The sequence below is a fragment of the Trachurus japonicus genome, chromosome 4 (assembly GCF_045865225.1).
Source record: "Trachurus japonicus isolate A0001 chromosome 4, Traja_1.0".
Taxonomy (NCBI): Eukaryota; Metazoa; Chordata; class Actinopteri; order Carangiformes; family Carangidae; genus Trachurus; species Trachurus japonicus.
The window spans coordinates 32768913-32771349 of record NC_140910.1 but is presented as its reverse complement, the minus strand read 5'-3'; the positions used below and the strand labels follow the sequence as shown (position 1 = coordinate 32771349).

The 2437-nt window shown below is 46.0% G+C and overlaps 1 pseudogene across 1 annotated transcript in view; it reads left to right on the top strand.

Annotated features, from left to right (window-relative positions):
- LOC146989290 (protein IFIT1 homolog B-like) overlaps nt 1-2200 on the top strand; it is a 12475-nt pseudogene extending 10275 nt beyond the window's left edge. The window contains exons 4-5 of the transcript XR_015035748.1: nt 9-965; nt 1977-2200. The product of XR_015035748.1 is annotated as a protein IFIT1 homolog B-like (transcript). The remainder of the gene's footprint in view (nt 1-8; nt 966-1976) is intronic.
- Nucleotides 2201-2437: the final 237 nt, after the last annotated feature.

Here is a 2437-nt window from a genome sequence, read left to right as displayed (position 1 = left end):
GGGCTGAGGAGGGAAACAGTTGGTTGGGTCACATTTACAACTTGCAAGGGTTCACCCATTACAAGCTGGGCTGCTTCGAACAGGCCTGGAGTTTCTTCAGCAGGGCTGCAGAGGCCTCCCGCCAGATGAGAAACTCAGATGAGGGCCCCTGGTTGGTGGTGAACTATGGAAACAAGGCTTGGCTGCACTACTATCAGAATGAACAAGCGGAGAGCCAGGCTTGCTTGTCAAAGGTTGACGAGCTAATGGACGAGTATCCATCTCCAACGCAGGACGAGCTTCATCCAGAGATCTACGCTGAAAAAGGCTGGACTCTGATGAAGTTTGGCCCAGACGAAAAGCTGCTGGCTGCAGATTACTTCCAGAGAGCCATCAGGATGCAGCCGGACATGGTGGAGTGGCAGACCAGCCACGTGTTGGCGTTAGTAAATCCCTTGGATAACAGCAACAAAAACCTGGGGGATGACATCTTGGAGAAAATGAAAATCGCCAAGTAACACGACCCAGACAACCTGTACCTCGCTGCTCTTTACCTTGAAGCTCGTGCCAAAAAGGGTCAAAGAGTTGAGGGTGAAGCCCGTGAGCTGGCCAGAAAGGTTTTGAGAAAGCCAGTTAGCAGCTACAGCGGTATCGAACCAATGCTGAGGGTCTACAGAAACTACATATCTAAGGATGAGGCGATCGATTTGGTAGAGGAGGCAATGGAAAGACACCCAGAAGAACGTTACCTGAAGAGGCGTGCTGCAGTCTGCTATGAAACCAGAATCTACTCCGACAGCGACAGTCCCCTGGAGAACAGCATGATCGACGGAGCGGTCTCTCTCCACAAAGAGGTGATTGCTTCCCGGATTCTTCACTTAGAAAGAAAATATCCCTCGCAAACATTTATGGACGATCAAACCACAGCCACCACCAGATGTACGAGGAGCTGCTACAAAGTCCTCTAGATCAGGGGTTTTCAAAGTGTGAGAGAGTGAGCCCCCCTTAATGAAAAATAAACAGCTGTGCGCCCCCCCGCCCCAAAAAAGAGAGAAGTTACTATGATCAAAACAATATTTGATTCATTAAACATACATTGGTCTTTCCTGTAGGATTTGTTTGATTTACAAGCTTGTTTCTCTGCATATATTAATTATCATGACAACATAAAGCACTGACGAATAAACCTAAACATTGATATAGAACTCTGTAACACACTCACACAAGCAGCTCCATGCTCTCCCTGTGTGATCGTCTGGGAAGCAGACAGTCTGAGGTTGAAGTTTATCAATGCACAGGTGACACTGTGACAGGTCTCTGTGCGTCTTGACCACATGTCAGCTGTTCAGCTGGTCAGCTCCGCCGCAACGTGCATCTTTTTTTTTTTTTTTAGGAGCGGTATATTGCGGCTTTATGCGTTAGGACACGCGGTGCTACTGCTGATCCAATGTATTTATCTGAGTGAGAGGCACCGGGTCGCTTTGAGCTGCGTTCATATGAAGTTATACCTGACGCTGTGCAGCACCTGACGCTCCTCTTTTTCTAACCAGAATAGTTCCACAGCCGACGTACTAGTGCTACATTCAGCCGAGGCCAGCTGAGCTCCGCTCTCCCTGCAACACAGTCTCTCTGATCACTTGCATTGGGGCACCTTGGGCGTCAGTGCACAACGCGAAAGGGCCCTGACCAAGCGTTATGACGCGTCGGGGGTGAGACTGCTCCCTGCCACATCAGTCGAGCATAATCGCAGTCTGTGTGTTACAAGATCGTGTTTTATCATATCGCAGTATAATAATATATAATATATATGTAATTGCAAACTATAGGCTAGTGCAAAAACATTAATCATTTAGCCCTACAGTATGTGCAAGTGACATGTAACTCAGCTTTTGTTTGAATGTTTTCAGTTTTTCTTTTTCTCATGTCGCGCCTCCCCTCAAACTCTCTGGCGCCCCCCAAGGGAGGCGCGCCTCACACTTTGAAAACCCCTGCTCTAGATCCTACAGGGACTCAGATGCTCTACAATTACAATGCAAAGTATTTACATTTCATCCATAAGAAGATCCACGACTCCATAAGATACCACATGAGGGCAGCAGCCATTCCAGCCCCATCTTTCTTCCGTGCCAACAGCATCAGTATTCTGGAGAGGATTAAAGAAATAGGGAGAAACCGAATGTGTGGAGATATTGAGGATTTTCTTGCAACTCTGCAACACTAATAGCCGATAATGAGCAAGTTACAGCTCAATTTCATCTTTCTGTGAGTGTTTTAATATGAATACATCTTCAAACTGATACTTTTGTAATTGTACTAAACTGTATATTTAATGTTGTTTAAACCTGTCTCTGTCCATTGATCTTAAATAATATTGTATTTGGAATGGTTTGTGTGCAAAAATCAAATCAAGAGCTGATGAAATGACTGCAGTGAGTGGAGTAGTTCAATAATAAAACAA